This window comes from Octopus bimaculoides, chromosome 21, assembly GCF_046866305.1.
Source record: "Octopus bimaculoides isolate indiv1 chromosome 21, ASM4686630v1, whole genome shotgun sequence".
Classification (NCBI taxonomy): Eukaryota; Metazoa; Mollusca; class Cephalopoda; order Octopoda; family Octopodidae; genus Octopus; species Octopus bimaculoides.
The window spans coordinates 625,632-652,045 of record NC_142948.1 but is presented as its reverse complement, the minus strand read 5'-3'; the positions used below and the strand labels follow the sequence as shown (position 1 = coordinate 652,045).

General features: G+C 36.1%; 1 protein-coding gene and 1 pseudogene across 49 annotated transcripts in view; one reads left to right on the top strand and one right to left on the bottom strand.

Moving 5' to 3' along the window:
• The window catches only part of LOC106879088 (voltage-dependent calcium channel type A subunit alpha-1), a 676,127-nt gene that overhangs the window by 266,447 nt on the left and 383,266 nt on the right, over window positions 1-26,414 (top strand). The window lies entirely within an intron of this gene.
• LOC128250494 (U6 spliceosomal RNA) lies at window positions 10,330-10,421 on the bottom strand (annotated as a pseudogene).

Here is a 26,414-nt window from a genome sequence, read left to right as displayed (position 1 = left end):
CTTTCTCTACATCAAAAGTTTCTTTATTCAAAGTTTAACCTCTCTCTACTGATTCCTCCGGGCACATTTTATATTAAAATGTTCAAAATGAGGTAAGTAACGTCTGGTGTGTGTGTGATTATACAGACACATATGTGTCTGTATATATGTATGTAATGTATATATATATATATATATATATATATATATATATATATATATATATATGCGATTTAGTATATATTTGAGTATATGCTATATAGTAATAAAAAATTATCTGATATACAATTCAATAGGAAATATAAAATATTTCATATCATAAGATATGACAGCTAAAAGTTTTGCCGTGCCGCCTCCTCTGTTGGCAAAAGGAGGCTAAACATATAAATTTCACTTAAATATATATGTATGTGTATGTGTAAATATATATATATGTGTGTGTGTGTGCGTGCGTGCGTGCGTGCGTGCGTGTATATATATATATATATATATATATATATATATAATGCCAAAAGAAGCCATTTCCTGATCCATAGTGAAATCTGCACTGACAGTGTTGATGCGGACAGTACTGTACCTTTATTCGGCCAATATTAAAAGTGCAAGAATACTGGACAATTAAGTAACCCAAGGAAAGGCAAGAGAGGCTGCTCTGACTGAAACATTATTTTCAATGATTTGACGAGTTATATTTCTCGGTATTAAACCGGGTTGACAAGGGCCTGGATTCTGCTAGAGACACCCAAGGGCCAGAGAGTTAAACCAAGTAACGGATCAAATGTACCTTCGAAATACATCACATAGGATTTTGGTGTATGCAGTTAAAAAATACAACATGATTTATATATATATATATATATATATATATATATATATATATATATATAATCAATGCGGAAAGATCAATATATCAATCTTTTTAATCAGTTATATGAAACATTTTTTTTTATTTTTCAATCAATTTGTTTTTCGGTTTTGTTCTGAAATCCGACCCTGGTGAGAACTGGTGAGATTATAATCTGATAAAACGAGGCTCCTCTCATGGAGGTCGTATCCGTCTTCATTGTTTTATCAAACTATTCTCTGATTGATTATTCAAAGTATGTTCCATTGTGTCGATGTAAATATTTAGCAAGAGAATGGAACCTCATACCAAGTGAGACACTCGAGAAAATACTGGACAGACCAGCTGCTTTTTCATTAGTTTAATTCCCATCTACTATTTCTAGATTTGGACAATGAATATGTAGCAAATTATGTCCCTCCCGCCTCTTTCCCAACCATCATCTCTTTCTCTCTTGTTATGCCTCACATTCTCTCTCTCTTCTCGCTCACACCTTGTTGAGCAACCCCTCCCTCTCTCTACTTGCTGTTGGTAAAGGAAAGAAAAATACCTCTTCTGAATGATCGCGCCATGGCATATAATGCAAGTAAGCTGAAGGCCTTGCCGATCGATCAGGATCAGAGACAAACAGACATAGTTTAACAGTACACAACACACACACATCAACACAAGGCCTGTTGTTTTTTTTTTTTCATCCAATGTCTATATTAATGCTAGGTCAAACGATAAAAGTTTGCTGCTTAAGTAATTTTACGCAATAATATAACAGACAGTGTAAAAATATTCCGTAATTCTCGCACAACAATTTCTAATAATATGTTCCACAGCAAACAGATCGATTTCTGTTCTGTGGAATGGCGTATGTAAGCCTGTTAAATACAATTGTATTAATTAATCTCTTTAAATGGAGAATAGTTACCGCCAGATGGCCAAAGTTCTCGGCTTTTCTCCTCTTATACATAACAATAGTTAGGCAATGTTTACAATGTGGATGGCTGCCAATAATGAGGAACTGTTTTGGCAATATTTGCTCCAGCTGGGCTATAATTGTGGATCAGGTCAGACGCCTATGAAAGGTTATAAACAAATTTGATAATGAACATAACAGTTAAATTACGTTTGAAAGGGGGTGTATGTGCGTGTATGTATCTCTCTCCCCCCCCTCTCTCTCTCTCTCTCTCTCTCTCTAAATATATATATATAAGGATTTACTTTTCGTAATGAGATAAAAAAATAACCAAGGCTGTGTACATTATAGAACATTTATAGATAGGTCTTACAGCTGTTTCCAGGACATTTTGTTTTCGTTGACTTTAAATGGCCTGGCACATGGGAGAAAAGAAAAGTTTCTTAGTGGTCCAGGGAAATGTCCTGATGAGTTTCCTAACGAAACAGATCAATTTTCGAACATGACTATTGATAGACAATTAGTATTTAAACAATGAATTATTCATATTTGAATTAATATTTAATTGCAACGCAATATATAAAGCAATTTTTACGGGGAGCTTGTAAACCGTTGCTCGATCACAGTGTCTCTCCAAGTCTTCCATGTTCTGGACGAACCCTGGTAATCTCAGACCCAGATTAAATTCTTTGCCTCTTATCCATTCTTTGCAATTTTTGTCGTCCATTATTTCGTTTCCGAGTAATCCGATCAATATCACTTTCTGGTTGTTTCTTCTCAACAGTTGTCAACATTTTACATGTCTGTCTGTCTGTCTGTCTTATGACCATCCTAAAGTGGCAACCTGTTCGTATTGTCACATCAGAGGAAAATGCTTTGCAGTTTATCTTTCAGCTCTTCACGTTCCCAGTACAAAACCGACGAGGTCACCTTGACGTTTTATCCGTTCCGAGTTGATAATAATATAAAGTACCAGTTATATATCCTGACCGGTGGTATTTGACTAATCCCCTCTTTGTACCGAAATCATAAACTATTGTTATTGCTGTTGTTGCCATTCGATTTTTCTTTTCTTTTCTTTTCTTTTTTTTTTTCGTTTTAATAAAATAGGTCGTCGAGTTGGCAGAATCGTTAGCTCGTCGGATAAAATGCTTTGAGGCATTTCGTCCGTCTTTATGCTCTGAGTTAAAATTCCGCCGAAGTTGCCTTTACCATTCATCCTTTCGGCATCGATGAAATAAATACCAGCTGAGCACTGGGGTCGATGGAACCGACAAGCCGCCTTCCCCTAAATTTCAAGGCCTTGCCTTTAGTAAAAAGTTTTATTATTATTCTTTCCCCACAAATTGCAGGCCTTGTGCCTATAGTAGAAAAGATTATTATTATTATTATTATTATTATGAAGGCGGTGAGCTGGCAGAATCGTTAGCACGCCGGACAGAATGCTTACTGGCATTTCGTCCGTCTTTACGTTCTCGGTTCAAATTCCGCCGAGGCCGACTTTGCCTTTCATTTTTCGGGGTCGATAAATTAAGTACCAGTGAAACACTGGGGTCGATGTAATTGACTAGTCCCCTCCCCACAAATTTGAGGCTTTGTGCCTCCAGTAGAAACGATTATTGTTATTGTTGTTGTTGTTGTTGGTATTATCATCTGAGTACTGTTCCTACTTGGCGACGTCCGTAACGAAACAACCCAAACACTTTTGCCAAGTGTTATTAATATCTCCACATGTGAGCATGTCAGGCGAGAATGAGAGAAAGTAACAAAAATCCAGACCGATTTGTAAAAAACATTTTTTCTTCCTCCATATTCCTAACCAGCTGTTTTTCTTCGTGTTTACTTTGGTTGTATTACTTTCTTTCCATTAATATTTGACTTCTTAAATATCTCGTCATAAGATGTTTATAGACTTTTCTCCTGACAATATCGATTTGGTTTGTTCTTCTCCACTTCTCTCGTATACACTACCGTTGTCAAGGATTTCCTATAAAACCTGTAATTTACTGCTTTCATCAACAAATTTCAAAACTCTGTGAAAAGAGAGAAAATAAAAACAACTAAAAACAGTAAAAGTAAAATTTAACGAAATTCTATCGATCAATATTTAATACTGACTGTTATAAACTATCAATACACTAAAATTTCTACATCAATTGCAAGAAATCTTTCCTTACTGTATGTATAGGCTTCACTTTCTCCTCCTCTCTCTGTCACACACACACACACACACACACACACACACACACACACACACACACATAAATATATACACACACACACACACACTCACACTCACATATATTTATACATACATACATCTGTATGTGTATATATATATATATATATATATATATATATATATATATATATATTCTTTTATCTTGTGTCATTTGACTACGGCCATGCCGGAGCACCGCTTCATATATAATGTGTGTGAGAATCTCTCCATGTATCTCTATCAAGCTAACTATATATCTACCCATCTCTCTCTCTCTCTATCCCACTCTCTCTGTCTCTCTCTCAGAAATGTGTATGAGACCTCTTCCCCCATTTATGGTTTTCTATAAATTAAGGCTCTAGCATTTGTATGTACAACATGTCATCTTTATTGTAGTGACTGTTCAGAAATAATATCCCCGTAGACGGGTGCTTGACCTGGCAGAAATAGCAGCCAGATCATTCACAAATCACATTCTTCAATCCTGCATAATTACAACCTAATTTAGAAAAATAGCCCTGGCACGGTTGGAACGTCTTTGATCAGATGCTACTCAAAAATATCACCACATTAGATTGGTAATAAAAATAGGTACCAGTCATTAGCTGAGTTCGTATTTGTCTGTTTTTATCGTAAAACCAGGGAAAGGGGTCCCAACACCAAGAGAACCCCTTTATTATTTTTTTCTTTTTAGAGTCTCCAAAACTGTGGACAGTCTTCAGGACAGATATAAAGCTGGAGATGAGTGGTGCGGGTTTAAACTGGCCAAGGAACGAAGTCTACCACGCGGTACAAGAAACAAACACCACCAGGTATTCAGTCCGACGCTCTAACAATTGTTCTACCACCACCACCCCGCTCTTGCCTGGTCATTTAATTTATCCACCACAAAAGCGACGAAGGACAAAGTTTACTTCGACGAAGTTTGAATTGGAGAGTAGAAAATCGGACCAAATACCACGAGGTAGTTTGTCCAACGTTTTAACCACTCAGTACCATATATGGAATAGGGATTTGGAACCGTTGATTAACCCCTAGTTGGTTGCTCGACATGCGAGAAACAGCAATAAATTCGATCTGAAATAACGCCCTTCCGATTTAGAAAAAGGACATTGTATAATGTGCCTGCTGGATGCACTGGGTCTGGGGAAAGAACAGGAGAGTCAGAGGATTCCTGCCATACTATTAAATGTGACGTTGTGGTTTTCATGCTGAGGTGCTCTGGGCTATTTGGACATTCCGGGTCATTTTTAGCACGTGCGCCCCCCCCCCCCCCCGCACACTTGCTCATACACTTCCACGCACACATGCTTCCTCTCAGATACATGCGCTTGCTCTTTTGCACACACTCTCATACACACGCACACATACACAGTTTCCAAACATACAAACCCGTCCTCTCATATACTCATGCAATTCCCAAACACACAAACACACACACACACACACACTCACACGTGTGGTAAGTTGTTCTTCTTCCCTGTAACTGAGTGAGTTTCCACGACCTGCCAGAATGGTGATGCTGCTCACCAATGACGCTAACATCAATTATAACAAGAGAAGACATATGCTATTCAAACTCCTGCAGTCTGGCTAAATATATACTTCAGCTTTCTGAAGCTAATTTTGAACGTCATTAAACGAGGATTTCTTTGTTATTTTTCTTCTTATTTCTAATAGAAATTAATTAATTTTTCTGATTTTTGTCTATAATTTCGGCGCCGCCGAATCTAGTGTTTTAATACAAATATGAATATAATTATATTTGAAGTATCTCTTACAGAAAATCTAATGAATGGATTGAAAGGAAATCTCGTCCTCCTCCTACCTGGACTCTGTAACTTCAATACAAGATTTAATTGAATTACCTGCATTTAACTATAGAAACAGAAAGAATTCGATTAAATATCAGAGTTTCTCCTCTACTGTTATCTCTCCCCCCACTCTCTCTCTCTTTCTTTCTCTCACTCTCACTCATCACCAAACTCAACTATTATTCTTTGTTGTCTACCTGCACTGGATTAGATCAGAATTCTATTCAGTTACTACTACTACTACTACTACTCTTATTATCATCACCATTATTATTATTATTATTATTATTATTATTACTACTACTACTGTTATTGTTATTATAAAGTCGGCGAACTGACAAATGTTAGCGTGCCGGACGAAATGCTTAGCGGCATTTCGCCCGTTGCTACGTTCTGAGTTCACATTCCGCCGAGGTCAACTTTGCCTTTCATCTTTTTGGGGTCGATACAATAACCATCAGTTAAACCCCTGGCTCGGTGTAATCAACTTACCCCTCCCCTAAAATTGCCGGGATTGTGCCAACATTTAAAACCATTATTCTTGTTGTTGTGATTATTATTTTGTATTTAGCATTGAAAAAGTTTTTATCTTTTTTAACAAATAAAACAAAACCTGTCAGAATGCCAATATCAAAATATTTCCCCTTCACCAACTTCAGAATAATTATGTTTTTCACGCACAAACAAGTTATTTGTGAAGCTGAACACTACACTCACACTTACAAGTGTGTGTGCGTGTGCGTGTGTGTGTGTGAGTATGTCTGTCTGTCTGTGTGTGTGCGTGCGTGCGTGATGTCTGTATCCTATTATTGCTTTCAGTCAGTGAACTGCGGCCATGCTGTAGCTCTGACTACCCGTCTGTCCACATTTGAAAGTTTCGTATATGCGGTGCATCTTTTATCGATTTCTAATTTGTTGAACCGCTATATGCGGAATATAAAACACAGCACGAGGTTTTGCAAGTGATGGAACTGTTAACACATTGACGAACGTTCGCGCGCGTGTGTGCATGTATATATATATATAATGCAAGCACCAATTTGATTATATTATGCATATGCATGTCTGTAATTTATGTATATGTAAATCTTCATACGACTAATATTTACAGAGATATACTTTTTTCATGTATACATAGAATTATGAATATTTATCGATGTATTCTCTCACACACGCGCACATACACACATACACGCATGCATATATATATGTGTGTATGTATGCACGTGTGTTTATCAAGAAATATATTTGTGAGCGTTAGTATGATTCTATGCATATTTATATACACAGTCACGCACGCACTCAAAATCACAACCGTATATACACGCGTTTGTTATGTATACACACATGCGTGAATTTATCCATTTTATTCTCTCTGAAATCTAGAGACGATGCACACAGGATTGAACAAGACATGAAGTAAATAAGGTTAGCTTCTCCTGCTGCAAAATCAATAGTTTTGTCCGAAAAACTGCCAATACATACCCATAGAAATGTACGTGTGGAGGTGAAGTGATTTGTGCGAGAATCTATAAATAAATATCTGTCTATCTATTTGATCGACCTCAATATGATTCGATTATTTACGACTGTTTATGAGAAAGATTCCCTATAAAATGCTTTCACTCAGCTGTCACTCGGTTTCGGGTACACGTGTTCCTCAGATGGAGAATGGAGTGCATGTGCACGCAGAAATGTGTTTTCTATGTTTATACAGTGTGTCGATTTGTGTCTTGAATATGATACACCTGTCTTAACCACCAGGATATATATATATATATATATATATATAACAATGCAGAGTTGTTGGTTAGTTTCAGGTCAACTGAATAGATTTATGTTGAAAGGCTTTCTTATCGTGACCATCCCTTTTGTTTTCTTTTCAGGAAAACTGCTTTTGTTTTTACAAGAGTAGGACTTAATTTGATGAAGATTTGGCTGCTCCTTTCAGCATGTCTAGCACTTACATAGGAGCATGCACACTGTCACAGAGGAGCAGTGGTGGTGGTGGTGGTAGATGTCAGGGAAACAGGGTTATTTGGTGCCGTTCATTTCCAGGGGGTCAGTTCCGATCACTGTTTTCTGTAACCAAAAGCTATTCGAGCAGTAAACCTCTCGCCTTTGTTTTTGTCTTTGTCACAGTCTGTTGAGGGCTTCATTGTCCAATGCGTCCTGTCCCGTTTTAAGAGTGCTAAATATCATCTCAGGGCAATATTGCCGCTATTTCTAACATATAAAGGGACCGTGTAGAGGAGGCTACCTTATTATCTCTGTGTAGAGTACAATATGGCCTTCAATAAGAAATGAGCAGATACTTAGAGTTAGCCGGAGAGATTGTTGAAGATTAACTCTGCTGCAGAGACTCACAACAGAGATATTTAAAATTATCTGTGACTGTTGATCGAGATTATTCAATGTCATGCAAAATTCATGGGACTGTGCTGCATTTATGACTGATATATATACTCTCGCTGACTCTATCTGAATATAATAGGTACTATGAGACGGTAACAGTCAGCACTATACGAGTCAGTTTTAGTCAAAGACAATAGTTATACGAGAATTGTAGCTTAGTGACCGTCAAATCAGAACCCCCTTAATAAAAACAGGACATATTAAATAAAATGGTTCTATATATTCCAGAGCAAACGAATCACGCTTGCAATGTTTGGTCATAGGTCTGTTCGATCAAGGTTTTCCGTTGCTAAATAACAAGTGCAACAACACCCAACAATAGCCGTGGGAAATGGTTTAACATCACACATTCCTTATTTCCAAATGGTGCTGCTAAACTGTCATCTAGGTTAGTCCTTGGTAACTTTTAGATGAATTCCGTTCTGCTGCATGAATTCTGGTCACAACTGAAATCTGGAAGTAACTGCCTCGTTTGTTTCTACCGGAGGATCCGGAAAAGCGGAGTCATCATCAGCTCTGGCCTTCCTCCCCCTCCTCTTATTAACTCCTTAAACGAATCACTTTCTAACAGTCAAGGCCCATGGCTTAGTAATTAGGAAGTTGCATTTATGATTGTGGTTTCGATTCCAGGACGATCGCTGTGTTGTGTCCTCGAGCAAAAACACCTAATTTTCATGTTGTTTCAGTTCACTCAGCTGTTAATACAACGGATCAGAATCCCGTTCGAAGGGTAGCTTGTGATATCGGTCGCTTATACGCACTGGAAATCGGCCCCTATCAGGGGTTAATGTTGCTAATTCCAACTGTGACTGCATCGTAGAGAAATGAAGAATTCCAATGTTATAGCTCAGGATTAAAGCCATTCCAGTTGAATCACGCTAATAATTTCCTTGGAGACGCAATGAAAGCCCACACGGCTCTTAGAACTTTCTCCTAAAATCTGTACCGAACTTAAGATATCAGAATAAATTTAAACTATTCTAATCACTTTTGTATTTATCACTCTAGAATCAACTTAAATTCCAGGCGAAACATATTAGTAACCTGGTTTTTATTCTTGTTTGGAAGCAGTTCCATTACCTTGTTGATGGTCTTTAGAATAATCAAGGAAAAACTAATCAGTCTCACTTGCCACATCAACCTACCCTCTTCTGATTAGTGGCAGACGCCAAGATGGCTGTATCGTATTCTCCTGCTATTTCGCGCATATTTCTCCTTCTCACGTTTCATATCTCTTTCTCCCCAACCTCTCTCTCACACAGACAACAATCACATTTAGCTTCTTCACTGTCACTTCTCTCTGCCAATTGTACTTTATTTATTCATATGTTAGCATAGCTTTCAATCTATTATATACATTACAATACTGGACGAAGCTCTCTGCTATATATATATATATATATATATATATATATATATATATATATATATATATATATATATATATATATGGGAGAATGTACGAAAAAACAACAACAGACGAGGACAGGTGGTGTAAATAACAAAATGATGTATTAGTATGACGCTCAGGAATACGGAAAGTCTTTGACGTTTCGAGCTACGCTCTTCAACAGAAAGAATACGGAGACAAGGAGAAAAACACGGAGAAAAAAAATTGAATAGTGTTCAGTCAACGGTCAATCATATATATATATTAGTAACCTGGTTTTTATTCTTGTTTGGAAGCAGTTCCATTACCTTGTTGATGGTCTTTAGAATAATCAGGGAAAAACTAATCAGTCTCACTTGCCACATCAACCTACCCTCTTCTGTTTAGTGGCAGACGCCACTAAAACGTGCGTACTGCAATCACTTTTAAAATCTGTGTTGCTTATTGTTTGATTTTAATCACCCATCCTTTTGGGATGCGATATTCGGGTGCCTTCGCATAAGTACCATATTCAAGCCTTGAATCTATATCTATCTATCTATCTATCTATCTATATCTATATATATATATATATATATATATATATATATATATATATATATATATATAGTGGAAAGTAACTATACATAAATATATATACATATGTATATGTATTTATTTTCCACTATATATGTATATATATATATATATATATATATATATCCCTTTACTAGTTTCAGTCATCAGACTGTGGTCATGCTGGAGCACCACCATCAAGTTAAAAATATAGAACGCTTCACGAATTTGCGTGCCATCGTTACACAAGGACAATGCTAAACCTCTCTGTATCATTCCAGTTTCAGTATGTGTGCGTGTGTGTGTGTGTGTGTGTGTATATACGTTGGCATATATGTGCGTATATATGTGTATATATATATATACATATGTGTTTACATATATATATATATGTATATATATGTATTTATTTATATATATATATATATATGTATATTCATATATATGTATATATATATATTTATATTTATTTATGTGTATATATATTTATATTTATATATATGTATATATATATACATATTTATTTATATATATATGTATAAATATATATGTATATATATATGTGTGTGTATATATATATATATGTATATATATATATATACATATATATATATATATATATATGTATGTGTGTATATATATATACTTATATGTATATATTCATTTTTACAGACACTTCATTTTTAGTTTGTCAAACGCAAAGATAATAACTTATATTGGAACCTATAATTATTTATTTTCTAAAGATACTCGCAGGAGGGGAGAATGTTGATATCATCACCGCAGAGAATCTCAATGTAAATGTGTCAACTAATCGCCATCCATAACCTGTTTCCTTACTTTGAAATCACATTCCTATTTTTACTTGATTTATCGATTCAACGTTTGCCTTTTGCTTTACCTCGGTTTTATCGATCCGATTCCCTTCTTAAGTAAGTCATTCAGGCCAGTACCAAAGCAGGTTAAAAAACTAGCAGGGAACCAACAGATAGAATTCATATTAGAATTGTCGAACTATAATCTATATCCAACTAACACGGATAATATCGCCAATTATAACAGCTGTTTTTCTCAGATGTTGTTCTTCTTGTTATTGTGGTAGTTGTTGTTAGTTGTATTGTTTCAGTATTTGGTGCTTATATTTTTATTTAAATTGCTACTGTTTCGTAGTAGTAGTAGTAGTTGTTGTTGCTGTTTACATACTTTCTGTTCTTATCTAATGTCTGAACGAAATATCTTCAATGGCGAATTAAACCATTTCTTGTACTCAAAATATTTTTTTCTTCTTCTAGTTCTTCTCGGAGAAAGCAATAAAAGCAACTGTTCAAATTAATAGGTGAACTTCTTCGTTTAATACATCAAAGATAACGGGCAAATTTGCTAGCGAAGAGGAAAAATAATTGCTCTCCTTACAGTAAAAAGATTCTAATGCAGATGTCATATGTAGATATACATTCATGTCTATATCTGCGTGCGTATACATGCGTGGATATGTGTGTATATACATCTCTGTCTATGTGTGTGTGTATGTAAGTGTGCGTGCGTGTGTGTACGCGCGCGTCAGTGGTGTGCACATAAATTTGTGGTTTATTCTCGCTGCCTCTCATTGTATTCACGAAAATACAAACACATAGGGGGCACAAGCAGGTTTACAATATCTTAATCGCAACACACACACACACACACACACACATATATATATATGTTGCAATACACACATGTGTGCGTATATATATATATATATATATATATATATATATATATATATATATATATATATATATATATATCAGAGAGAGAGACATAGACAGAAAGATGTATGCAAACAGGTAAGTGTGAACAATAGGAAGATCAGAGAGTGCTCCATAACGAACAAAGAGTGGATCTTTGGCAGCTGAAACTTCTTAAACTATTTCCTCGATTTTACTGTTGTTTATGTCGGCCGGGAGTATGATATATATATATATATACATATATATATAAAACATGCTTCTGTGCGTTGAATGAATGCAGCATTTTGTCGATTTTCAAACCAAACAACACACGCATTTGATAACCTTTGTAGGTTTATTTTGAAGAAAAATTGGTATACATATATACACACACACACACATGTATTCTCAGTACACGATGAACATTATTGATTTTATATATATATATATATATATAGTCTAATGAAGGAATCTATCTCTCTGCTTATATATCTGTGTATATATTTATGTATATATGTGTGTGTGTGTATGTATATATATATATATATATATATATATATATATATCATTATTCAGCCAAATGTACAAAACGCTATGCTGGAGCCAATTTTAAACTCGTTTTATGATTGGTTAATTGGTTTTCCTCCCCGCACCTCACCTTATTATCCTGGAGTCGCTCAACACCGTTTAACTACTTTTTGTTAACCTTTCGTTCAGTAACACCTGTTATTTGCACCCATATGTGACATAATACGTTCCAAACTATCTTCAGTCCATTGCTCACCGTCATTTCTATAGGTGAGCTCAGTATATATTTATTTCAATGTAATTTGTCTTAATTATAAGATAAAGCTAAAAGTGATTTTTAAACCCGATACGTATTATCTACCTGCTTATGGCTTCTTTATTGCAAGACGTTTTTCTGGATCTGAATTCTTTACGTATGTTCAAAGCAGTTCAATGTCTTTCAGTCGTCGCTCATGTTTCTAAGAAGGGATGAAGGTCATACGGTTTTCCTTCAAATGAATATTTTATCTTTTTCAGCATGTGACTAGCTGCGAGTGCTCGTCATTGAGAGGGTACACCAAGGCTGAAATACATCTAGCGTTCTTGCTTCTAAGAGCAAACTTCGTTTGTTTGTTTACGCTTATCGTAATTTGAATTTAACATATGATAGCCTCTCATAAAGCGAGATTTCTATACGTCTTAAATTTGCCGAAAAACTTGTGGCTGGGCAGTTTAGCTCAAATGGTCAAGAGCACCGCGACGCGTAATCACAGAGGTGTGAGTTCGAGTCTCATGGCTTGTCGCCTACACTTTTTTCTGCAAAATAGGGGTTGCGTTTGAGAATTTAAAATCATTTCTTTAATTTTCTAAGACATCTCTACGTTTCTAAAAGCAAACTTCGTTTGTTTGTTTACGTTTATCGTAATTTGAATTTATATACATTATGTTTTATATATGTCTATTTGAAACAAGATTTATTTTTTACAATTATAAATTAATATATTTGTTGTTTTTAAATTATTAACATTTATATTCTTGCTCTTTCTATATGGAACCGACACCCACCTTTCAAAAAGCAAATCTCTATCTTTTTTTGGTTTCCCACGTGTAATTCTACTAATTCAGGTTTGACTAGAGATGATAGATTTTCTTTGAAAATAAAAATTTTCTTCCTGCTTCTTAATACTCTGTGTGACTCAATCATTATGTTCTCTCCAGTCATTTACACATGTCATAATTTGACAGATATATTCACCAAACTCAGCTGGGAGTGATCAAATGGACTTCATTTCTGGCACTCTTCGTCCACATTCTCATACATTACGCATCAATAAATGACAGTTCATATATTTTACGGAACGTAAATCAAATACTTTTTTTTTTTATATATTGATATCAATACCATTATCCCTGCATAGGACATCTGTTGTAACAGGGAGATTGCAAACTAGATCCGTGGTTCACCGTAAAGAAAGCCATGAATTATAGTGGGAAAATAACGAAATTCCTAGTGTCAATGTCCACCAAGGCGTATAATGTAAGAACTAGATGGTGACAATAGGTCTTGCAAATTATAGTTGCTGTAACAGAAATAGCTGCTTTTCATAAACTGCAAAGTTGCCTTCGGAGAAAACTATGCAGTTTGTGAAAAGCAATGATTTGAGAGAATTGCAAGCAGAGGGCAGGTGCACGGATTTGTGCATTTAATGACGTAATCAACAACATTCCTTTCTGCCGATTTCAAATCTTTCTCCTTTTTTTTTTTTATTCTATGAAATCATCTTGAAACAAATTATTCCAAACATGTTGCTATCTCCTACGCAAAGAATTGTAAAAATTCAGTTCTCTTTCACAGATTTGTCGATATTAATTACATGGAAATATTCACAGAAAAAAAACAAGGAGACTGCGTGACTGTTTTTCTTTAATTCTAACGAAACCGCTACACACACACACACACACACGTAGATATTTATGTCTTGTGTGTATAGTGCTGATTATGTGGGTTTTTTTGTATATGTACATATGTGTGTGTGTGTGTGGTGGAGGGACATGGCCAAGTGGTTAGAGCAGCGGACTCACGGTCGAGGAATCGCGGGTTCGAAACTCCGACCGAGCGATGTGTGTGTTTATGAACGAAACACCTAAGCTCCCCGCGACTCTGGCAAAAAGTAATGGCTAACATCTGCTGACTCTTTCGCCACAACTTCCTCTCACTCTTTCCTCCTGCATCTAGCAGCTCACCTGCGACGGACCGGTGTCCCGTCCAGGTAGGGAACCTTTACGCCATTGAAACCGGGAAACCGGCCCTTATGAACCAGGCATGGCACGAAAACGAACAAACAACAGCAACGTGTGTGTGTGTGTGGTCACATATTTGTGCTTGATATATAAGCATGTGTAACATATCGGCAGGCTGTCCAAAGAACCAGATAGGCTGTACTCTAAAATCCGCCCAGAAACATTGCATCCGTGCACATTTGAAAGACGACACAACAGACACGTACTCACATTGAAAGTATTAATGCAGCCGGTGCTTGGCTGTTTTGACTAAAACAAGCTACAGCAGTAAGCATCTAAATGGAAACGTCAGAGATAAGTGTGTGTGTGTGTGTGTGTGTGTGTGTGTGTTGGTGGAGAAACGAAAGACTATCGCGCTTAGCATATCTCGTTGAACCTGTCTGTATCGGTTGACTCATTTCCACATGACAGACTTTCGTAGACGCATCTGCGTTTACGTCCACAAATGTGCGAAAAGCTGCAAGAGATTGAGGTTGTTGTTGAGGTTGTAGTTATTTATTGTTTAGCTCTTCTCAGCTCTGATAAAGCAAACATTTAGTGAAAGCGATTCCAACCATGACCACCACAACATTTAAGGTATTATGATAAAATAGATAATATTATCCAATATTATTGTTTTGCGTTTATCTAACATGGTAGTCGGATGAGGTTTTGACTAATAACCAACTATTTCTAGTCAGTTGTGAGGGCCTCTCTGTCTGTCTGTCTGTCTCTCTCTCTCTCTCTCTTTCTTTTTCCCTTTCCCTCGCACTTTTCTTCGCTCTGTTTACGTCTCCATCTTTTTCCCTTCATCTCTTTTTACCTCTTTCTTTCCATCGCTCTTACTTTTCACCCGTTCTCTCTCTCTCTTTCTCCCCCTCTCTCTCTCCCTTTCTCCCCCTCTCTCTCTCTCCCCCTCTCTCTCTCTCTCTCCCTCCCTCCATGTCTCTCCCTCTCGCATATCAGTTCGATGTAAAGTTAATAAAAACAGAACTCCAGTCCTTAAGTAGTTGTTCCCGAAATCCGCAATCTCTACGAAAGCACTTTACCAACGTCAGACCAGCAACGCAACCAGTTTTGTCTTAATCTCACTCAGCCAATCTGATTATCTTGGATTATTGGAATTTACATCAATCTCACCAATTCTAAAACACTTCCAAAACAAACTGAAATAGACAACTGGAAAACAAAGAAGAATGAAATGTGACTACTTTCAACAAGGTTCTTTACTGTCTATAACAATAATAATAATGATGATAATAATAATAAATAATGATAATAATAATACTGTTGATGATGATATGTGTATCTGTGTATCTATAAATATATATGTGTGTGTGTGTGTGTATATATATATATATATATATATATATATATATATACATATAAAGCACTCCGTCGGTTACGACGACGAGGGTCCCAGCTGATACGTTCAACGGAACAGCCTGCTCGTGAAATTAACGTGCAAGTGGCTGAGCACTCCACAGACACGTGTACCCCTAACGTAGTTCTCAGGGAGACTCAGCGTGACACATAGCGTGACAAGGCCGGTCGCCTTCACACACACACACACACACACACACACACACACACACACACACACACACACACACACACACACACACACACGCACATATATATAAAGCGTATTCACGAAAAGCAAATGGGGTAACACGGACAAGTTATTTGCAAATTCCGGTCAGATTGTCCGTATTTGTTTTACTTTCTGGATTTTTTTGCTAATACGTTTTTTTTATGTTTTCCTTATGTGTGTGTGTGTGTGTGTGCATATGTATATGTAGTCAGAACCTTCCGATCAGAATAACATGATTTCGCCTCACGGATCCATAAAAATTAATATTATTCCTTATTTTAATTACATAGCAAACATAGCTGCGGCATCAGTCGTGGTTCAACCGAAACAGCTGTTACGATAAGACTATTAGATTATTCTCTTCTGTCTATTTGCATTCCATGTAGATACACTCCCTATGCCTACCTTTATCTACTTTTTCTACACACGTGCGCGCACCCGAAATATGTATCGATATTAATTTAATTCCATCGGGATAGACATAGTTTTAACTAATTAAATCACGCGTTCGCTTTTTTGTATGGTATCGAATATGATTTGGTTGTGTTACAGTTTCCCCCCCACTTCATTATTTATATTGATGTCTAAAATATATCAGCGCTACCATATAATCCTGTGAAGACTCACATAGCGATAAACACAGAAAGAAAATATATTTAGAATTTTTTTTTTTTTAATTCTCGATTAGAAATTTTAATAAAGGTTTTATTCAATAAAAAGATTAGAAGCAAAAAATTCGTTTGACTAATGAAATCTATCGAGAGATCAATATCGTTTTTGTTGGTTTGATAAGGACTAGCAGATAAAATGTCTTTCTCTAATAATACCATTGTTCCCAGCCATGTAATTATTCTGCCTTACTTCATGTCATTCCTTTACCAGCTTCTGTATTAGTTTTTATTTTCTTGTTGTTGTTTTACAATCATAATTACCTGTTTACCGTTTCCTCGTCTCTTTGCCGTATAATAATGATAAACCAGCGCAATGTTTTTCCCCCACTACCTTTGCATTATCACTTTAATTATGAAATGGCTGATAAAGATAGATTCTGAGTCCTTTAAAAAAAAACACGAAATATTCGATTTGAGAGGAAACCAAGCTGAATATTAGTTAAGAAATTTCTAATGTCATGTGTATTGATTATTATTATTATTATTATTATTATTATTATTGTGGTGGAATGACAGTCAAGTGCTGGGGTCGATGAAATCGATTATCTGTTACGTGGCATCTTGGGCAACTGTCTTGTGCTATAGCCCAAGCAGAACAATACTTTAAGACTGAATTTGGTTGAGGGAAACTGAAAGAAGCCCGTCGTGTATATATATATATATATACACGTGATCTTGGCATAGTTGGAAAATTGAGAGAATCAGCGTATGTATGTATGTACATACGTATGCATGTACGTACGTATGTATGTATGTATGTATGTACGTACGTACGTATGTATATTTGGAGTATATATGTGCACGTGTGTGTGTGAATATGTGCATATATTCATATATTTATGTGTGTGTGAGTGTGCATTCGTGTTTGAATATATATGCATACATCCTAAGAAACAACCTGAAGAACATATATATATCAACTTATAACAAGCCATATCACCTTTCCTCTCAATCTAGAACCATCTGCTGATACGACTTTGCCTAAAAAGGTCACTTCTTAGGTCAATATTCACACCTTTAATAACATTTCTATTTCTGTCGTTATTCTTTATTTCTTGTTTTTATTGATTTATATTATTTTATATCGTTTCCTGTGCCAACTCCTTCCTACTAACCAATAATATATTGTCCCTGTGTATCGATATTTGGTTCCAGATTTGAAATTATTTCCTAGGAATTAGTTTTAAAAAGCTGGTTACCACTCCTGTTCTAACTTAATTCAATTACCACCTGAAGCAGATGAGGTTTCAAATACCAACGAAAGCACTTTGAGAAACTAAGCTGTTTGATTGGCTGAACGATTAATCAAACAACCGATTAGTTAATTCGGTAAAAGTTTAACCAATGGACTGGTACGAAAAAAGAAGTGAAACTGAGCTAATGCTTCTGTTTATTATTAGTACAATGGCCCTACCAGCGATGACAAAGTATGATTCAATACACAAGTGCACATCAAGAATCCATATAAAAATACCCCGCTACAAATAAATATAAGCTTTACCATTGGATTGTGTGGATAGGAACAACAAAAAGATTGTCATAATGGATGTTTCCTCTAAGTGGTGGTCAGTCATTGTAGAGAATTCTACATTTAATTTCCATAAAACACAAACTAATCTGCCCGTCTGTCTGTCTGTCTGTCGACCTATCTCTCTGTTTATCTCGTTTGGAGTTAATTATGTAAAAGTCTTCAATTTGTTTGCATTTTGTTTTTTGCTGTTCTAATTTCACAACTTTACACCAAATAAACAATAGCAACTATATTTGTCTCACTTCCACAATAAAACAGGATTTGCATAATCTGTAATGTTAGGTGGTAGAATTAATCCGTCGCACAGTTTAACCTCACCATCATTACCGGATCTGACTTTTGGATAATTTTACCAGAGTCCCCATTTGTTGCAGTGACGTAGGAGGGGGCTAGATCCCTATTTTAAGGCTACCGTTCTCACTACCTTCTCCCAATCTTGTAACTCCTGTAAAGGGTCAAAAATATGATCCTTCGCTCCACGTTAAATGTCTTTTATCCGAGCTTTTAAAGGTTTTTTAGGAATGGCTATAATTTTTAGAAGGTAATCAGTTACGGAGAGGATGTTATTGGATTTCCATATCCAACGATAATCAAATATGTTACCATTCTCACGATATATATATATATATATATATATATATATATATATATATATATATATGTATGTATGAGTGTATAAGTACATATCTATATGTATGTGTGTGTATGAGTATATATCTATACGTATGTATATGCACATATATACATATACGTATATATGTATAGGTATATATAATCGAGTGTGTATCAATGGAGGTGTGTAAATTATACACTCAAATATGTATATTTATATATGCTGTCCGCATAGTGACGTTCTTTAATCTGGTCCCTTTTTTTTTCGCCAGTCAAAGAAAATTAAATTATTTGCCATCTGCTGCTTTCTTTGAATTCTTCAAGCGAGAAAATAATGAGTTACTTGAGCTGTGTGTTTCGTCTTTAAAATCTCTTTCTAATAATCAGTAATATTTGTTCCATGTAGACTCCTCACATCTGACAGTGTTCTTGTGCGCTCGTTCATCGCTAATGGTCGTGGATTTTTTTCCCTTTGACAAACTTACAAATAACTTTGATATCCAGGGAAAGTATAATTGCTGAAATAATCAAAGTTACTCGCTGTAACATCTAAAATAGTTTACTAAACCTAAGATATTTCTTTGTCGAGTTATTTCGATATCGATCTCTCATGGATGATATAAAAGAAATGGAATATTTCCTATTATAATTGGATGGGTTTATAAAGCAGGCATCGCCAATTTAGTTCACTCTATAACTCTTCTTCGTAGAAACGGAACAGCGATGAGGAATATACACCAGCATAAATGTTGAGCAAGTATGAAACGTGGAATCTATATTGCGGAGAAAGTGTTTCAATTAAATTACGTTAATTGGTTCGGCTGTTTCTGTCTTGAGGTGAAAAATCGATATAATTTTACTATGTTACCCCAATAAATTTCTTGCTAAAGAAGAGTTCTTAATGAAGAGCATAATACATGTTTGATAATATATTCTAGGTATATATATAATTATATATTCAGCTGATGTGGTGTCATTATTTTACTTTACACGTTAAATTACCCCTATTCCATTGATGTAGCTCTGCTTTCCCTTCACTTGGTTCTCTTAACGATCCGCTATTAATGCCAGCCACACTTCCAAGCAAAAATCCAAAAGCGATATGCGGAGTAAACCTGCTGTTAGGCGTCAACATCCAACACATCTACGTTATTCCGAACCCCCGCCCCCCATTGCTGGCTGATCAACTTCAATATTTGGTTTCAATCGGATTCCTCTTTGGTATTTTAGATAACCTTAAAATAAAGTAATATAACCCGTGTGTTTCATAATGAATCGATTAAAAGATATCTAATTCAAACGAATTATTTATATTCATCTACAGCCTGCGTCTGTTTCTCAATATTTTCGTAATTCACTTTCGGCAATCTTCGTGACACTCTTCTCCGTAAATACAGCTCCAAACCAGATCATTCGCCTCCACTCGCACACATTCCAAAACAAACAGAAAAGATAAACATATACATAAAAACTCAATACACATACAAGCTCCTCTCCACACACACACACACACACACACACACACACACATGATTAAAACGAGGCTATGTATGTTTCTAGCCGCGGGCATCGGTAGGGAGTTAAGACGTTCACTTTGGAACCAGGTAATTCTGGTTTCTTTCCAATATAACTGAACAGTAGCCAACTAAAGCCACACACAGTAGCCCTTTACTCGAAGAAAGCCATTGCCACTCTATCGCAGCGGAAGAATGTAATCTCTGACAATGTCACATGATGATGATGATGATAATTTCATACGTAAGAAAGCAGCGTGAAATGCGGAGATTTAGCTTCTATTTTTAGCAAGATGAGTGACCACGTAGAGACGTCCACTACATTTTGCTATCCTTCAGCCTCGATCGATCCTGATGTAGCAGTTCTATGCTTAAAGTTTTCCAGTCGTGACCATCCCAAAATTTATATTAGTCGACGGTAAGGCGTTATTGTTTGAACTTTGATTTGACATCTCTTTCTAGCAATGGGAACGACTACTCATAAGCTTCTCGTTTTTATACATATGATAGTTCAAGTAACATATCAGTTTTACCCCTGCTCCTTCTCCTGTCTCATCCTTTCTTTGTTCCTGGATCAAGGGTCATTGAGACTAAGTGGTTCAGTGAGAAAGAGCGAGAGAGAGTGAGAGAGTAATTTATGGATCCTAGTATTTGGTATTTAATTTGCTGCACTCAGAAGAATGAACTGCTATGTTGATCCTGATGGAACCTGAACTCCAGGCGTCGAGAGACGGAACTAACAACGCCAGACAATCTAGCCGACGCTCCGACGATCCTAGCAGCTCACGGCCTTCTCGTTAATATCTCTTCGATGAAATCGTGTTGGTTTGAAAAACAATACGAATGCAGAGATTCTTACGTAATGTGGATGTATTGTAAACGGTGGAGGTTGTCTTAGAAAATAAAACAATGCTACATGAAAAACTGCTATAAACAATGGTAAATGCGATGATCAAATTAAAGTTGATAGATTAGTAGATTGATTACGATCTTAGATTTCCATAAGGAAAGAATAGATAAAGAGAATGAAAGAAGATAAGGAAAACAAGCATTTGCAGCTGTCGGAATATCTTTCAAGTCTTGTGTTTGGCTGAATACAAAGACTTTGCTTATATCAGTCTGAACAACAATGGACGTTATAAAATGTTGTCCACAGAAATTAGAACAGATGTTGTTATGTCTTATTGTGCCTAATGTCTGACGTCATTAACATTTCAGCCAATAAAATAAAGCTATTTATTTAATGTGAGTCACTTGTTTTTGTAACAGTTGGGCAAACAGTACAGCCATTCACTCTCTATTCTCACAGGATCGTAATGAAGATGGGTTTCTTCATGCTAGAAATAGCAGGCAAACGTTACATATCTTAGTCATTTTAATGCTTTCGTCTTAGTCGGAAGAACATTACTCACGTCCCTCTATCTGAGCCTTCAGAACTGGAGAGAAGAGAGGGGGGAGTTTGGGGTTAGATAGAAGACTTGGCCTAATTATTTACTATACTCTGCTGAAGACCTTAAGGGCCCAAGTAGTTGGGGTTAAACCTTTCGAACCTGGTACCCACAACCAAAAATGCTCCCAACACCGACGGACTTTTATGGTTTACAACCACCAAATCCTTCTCATAAGATTTTGCTCGTCCGTGGAGGCTGTGAGTGACGAAACTTGCCTAAGATGCCCAACAGTAGCATTGAACACCGAAACCAAGTAGTCATGAAACGAACTTCTATCAACACTCACCTAGGGCTAAACAACAACTAATAAATCAGCAACACCAATCATTTGCGATAGAAGACTGACGACAATGTACTATAATGTAAACAAAATTATATAGATAGATCGATTAATACATTCGACCAATCGGAGCATAATCTTTCGCTGACGTCATTTTTATTGTACCAATTGATATTGATTCAGTTGTACCAATAAGCACTAACTTAATGTAAGTTCTGTAAATATTCTAATGCAAATAGTTGTTGGTGTCATCACAAGCGAGAAGACATCTCAGTGTTGACTCAGCTAGATAAAAGTAGCAAACCCAAAAGCTTGTGCTCCTATAAAACAAAGAGAAGGGATAGTCACGGATTGAATATCTGTGATCATATAACTGTTACATTAGAATTTATTTGAGGGCTAGAAAGCCTAATCATCAATTAGAGAAATGAAGACCCCAGCTGACCAAAATTTCGTTTTTATCATTGGCAAAAACTTAACATACAATTTACAACGAATTGATTTGCTGTCCAAAAGGAGTAGAAGATCTGACGATTCGGATATTGTCCTCAGAAAGAAGCAATATAAGGAGTTATGTCCTAGAACAGAGTACAATAACTGATTAGATGGACAGATACAAGTTGATAGCAGGAGAAGAGAGTACCCCGCAGTAAATACAATGCCTGACAGAATATAATGGTTGTTAGGACGGACTTGGATGGATGTTGCGTTGGCCGATGTAAAGCAAAACCATTTTTCTTCTTTTCCTGATCATAACTATCACCAATATTTAGAGTAAGGCCTCTAGATGGCAGAATCGTTAACACGCCGAGCAAAATGTTTCGCGGCATTGCATCCGTCTTTTCGTTCTGAGTTCAAATTCCACCAAGGCCGACTTTGCCTTTTCATCCTTTCGGGGTGGATAAAAAAAAAGTACCAGTTATGCACTGGGGTAGATGTAATTGACTTCTTACCTCACACGAAATAGCTAGCTTTGTGCCAAAATTTGAAGCTCGTAACTAATGACTAACTAATGAACTTAATTATGACAAGATACACTCACAGGGATAACATTATACTTTATTGTTGTTGCTCTTGTTTTAGACACTAATGGATTGTAAGATTCTTGAAAGTGATGGACAATTCCCTCTGAAATATATACTTCACATAGGAAGATATATTTTCGTATCGTCCGTCCTGGTTCTCAAACAGAACTGCCTGCTTAGTAAATATATTAACACCAATAAAATATTCAGAATCTTTTTCACTCTTTTTACCCCTTACCATTCTTTTAACTCTGATTTTTTTTCCTCCTAAATCTCGTTTCACTAATCATTTGGAAACGAGAATAAATTTCAATTACAAATTGTTAGAAAAATAATTATAAATTTAATATTTTTCTTACGTAAATGTTTGATTTTTAAATATTTACAAAATACGCCTCAGTTAACAACTCATGAATATTTATAAACATATTAAACTTGATCATCTACAAACATATCAGGGCCTCCATTTCTGTCTCGCAGGCATACGATTGAGATGTTGCGTTAATTATCGTCTGACGATAAACCAGGCGAGATTTCACTTAATGGCTTTCAGCTAAAATCAGATTATTAAAAATTACTCTGCTCTTCTAAGCAGTTCCTTTAAGGCGAACTGAAGCTTACTGCTAAAACCTGAAGACTTATAATGAGACTTGATTCTTTTGTTAAATTTATCGAAAAATTCTCTCAGCGCACGATTCAATTTCTGTCAGTATTTGCTTGAAGAAAAGGTAGAGTACGAACAGTCAAAACGGCGCTTTCTCTCTCTCTCTCTCTCTCTCTCTCTCTCTCTCTGTGCCTATTTCTATCTTTCTTTCTTCTTTTCTATCCTTCCGTCTCTTTCTCTCGTTTCCCTTCAAGACAAAGAGTCAAACCTGAAGCGCCAGTTTTCTTTTCCCGACCACTGACGCTCGAATCCAAATTCATAAAATTTCTTTCGAAAATAAGTTCAACTGCGAAAGTAATAAGTGATTAAGTTAAATGAAGACACCATATTAAATGTATATTTCTATATTAATCAAGTATTATTTTATAAGTGAACAGAGTTCAAATTCTGCCGTAGTCCACTTTGCCTTTTACCCATTCGGGTGTCGATAAAATAAGTTCCAGTTGAGCACTGGAGAGGGGGGGGGGTCGATGTAATCGAAGCTCTGCCCTTCCCAGAAACTGCTGACCTTGAGCCAAAATTCGAAACTATCCTCTTTATGAACCACCAAAAACTGACGCTGATTGGAATAAATAATTGTTCTCTTTGTCGTCTACCGTTATGGTTAGCGACGCCAGGTATTATTAACAATGAGAGACATGGAACCTTAATACCAAACACACACACACACACACACACACACACACACACACACACACATTCACTCTGTTTTTCTTTCTCTCTTTGTCTCTCATTTTAATTAATGGAATATATGACACTTTCGTCTTCGTACTCGATACAAGTCGACGGATTCTGTTTAGAAAAACATTTTTAAAACCAAGTAAAAGAATGTTACTGTTTGGTGTAAATAAAGTCATTTCTGTCTCTAATGTTATTTGCCCTAGAGATACTGAAGACGAATGAATAAATCAAACTGGACAAGTGTCATGTGTAAGAGTCACGTGGTTCAAAGTAGAGAAGACAGGGTAGAATAAAATATCCTTAGAATTACAGACGTTTTCTCTTTCATCGCCATTGCAGGTGGTTTCTTTCCAATTACCATATTTGGAAAATGTGTAGTGGAAGCCAACAGTTTTCAATTGTTTCAAATTTTCAAACTGCTCAGGAGAGAAATAACTGTGTGGTGAAGCAGTGCACTTTGCAACAGCATGATTTCGAGATCGATCCTAACATGCCCCAACACCTTTAACAGCTTCGTGTCTACCGAAGCATTTGGAACATAATTTGCGAGAAGGAAACTACATGGAAGCCCTTCAGGAAAGAGGGAACCCTTTCCAACCCTTTTTAATTGTAGATTTAATTTTTCACTTACGTTTACGCCACAGCCTAGTGTCTGCATGTGTTTAGCACTGTCCACACGCTTACAAACATTGAGCCATACCTCCACATGCCTGTGGAGGTATACCTCTTGAGGCATACCTCCACATGCCTGTGGAGGTATGGCTCTTGAGGCATACCTCCATAGCAGTCACTGCATGTGTATACGTATGTAATCATCGCCATCTGAGCCATTAGATTCTGTTTTTTTTATTGTTCGGCATATTCCGATCCAAACTCCGGGCTTCAATTTTAACTTTAAAAAAAAACATATTCTCGATATGTATTGAGCACTCATTTCTCATTTGCTCGACATTAAGCATTGTACGTATATATATATATATATATATATATATATATATATATATGTATGTATATATGTATAAAGTGAAAGGGAGGGAGGAAGGGGGGAAAGGGATGGGCATGAAGAATAATTTTTTTTTACCGAAATTCGTAAGCCTAAAATCCGAAATTTTATTGAATGAGAGAAGCAAATCACAAATGAAAAATTTCTGCGGTTGGAAAGATTAATAAAAAAACAAATTGGAGGATGTTGTTATGTGAGCATAGGACAAAGGTATTTTGTTTTATGCTGGTGACATGAAAATGGAATATGCAATCGTTTTGCTTCTAACCAAAGAAAAATTGCTACAAGAAGTTGTTACTTGTTATGCGAAAGTGGAGGAGTGCCAAATTAATATAAACCTTCCGTCACGCTCTGAGCTGTATTAGGAAATGAAAATACGCTTTCATTTCGGTCCCATCCCCTAACTGTCCCATTCCATAAAGGTCAATATACAATCATTCCGTAATTTGAGAAAATGTGAAACCTGAAACACTTCCGGTCCTAAGTATTTGCGATAAAGGTTTATCAGCCGTAATAACTCGCAAAAACACACACACATCTACCCCCCCCCCCCCCAACTACATAACACAACTAATACATACACGTAAATATAATGTATGCACGTGTGTGTGTAGCTAACCACCTACACTTTTTTCTACAAAATAGGGGTAGTTAATCCTGTTCAGGCTATTTTATTAGCATTATCCTGCGTTTGAGAATTTAAAAATCACTTCTTTAACTTTCTAAGATATCTCAACGCTTCTAAAAGCAAGCTTCGTTTGTTT